Source organism: Galeopterus variegatus, unplaced genomic scaffold (assembly GCF_000696425.1).
Source record: "Galeopterus variegatus unplaced genomic scaffold, G_variegatus-3.0.2 Scaffold2094, whole genome shotgun sequence".
NCBI classification, from domain to species: domain Eukaryota; kingdom Metazoa; phylum Chordata; class Mammalia; order Dermoptera; family Cynocephalidae; genus Galeopterus; species Galeopterus variegatus.
The window spans coordinates 220,535-220,956 of record NW_007728205.1 but is presented as its reverse complement, the minus strand read 5'-3'; positions in this window follow the sequence as shown (position 1 = coordinate 220,956).

Sequence of the window (422 nt, the reverse complement as noted above, 5' to 3'; positions counted from 1 at the left end):
GGTGACACTGAGGGTTGCGATCCATTGCCGGACACGGAAAAAGACAAAAAAAAAAAAAAGAGAGACAATGCAAAGCCCAGATGAAAATTTGGATTCGCTGAACGTAAATTTTTGAGAGCGGAGAAGAGAAGAGAGTTGAAAACTTCACAACGGGAGAGTAAATTAGCTACAAGGCAGAGGAGGGACAGATTTCCAATTTGCCCTTAAAATGCCAGAAATAACCAGGACATTTTCCCTCAAAAAACACATACACAATATTTTCTTTTCCTGGGAACACCCATTTAAGTTGGAAGATGGCTCATGCAGCCCCGACAAGTTTAACTTAGTTTCATGCCACGTTCTGCCTAGGCTTGCCAGACTCCCGGCTGATGGGTGGCCTGGGTATGGCCCGGTCAGGGATGGAGACAGCAGCTGGTCCCCCA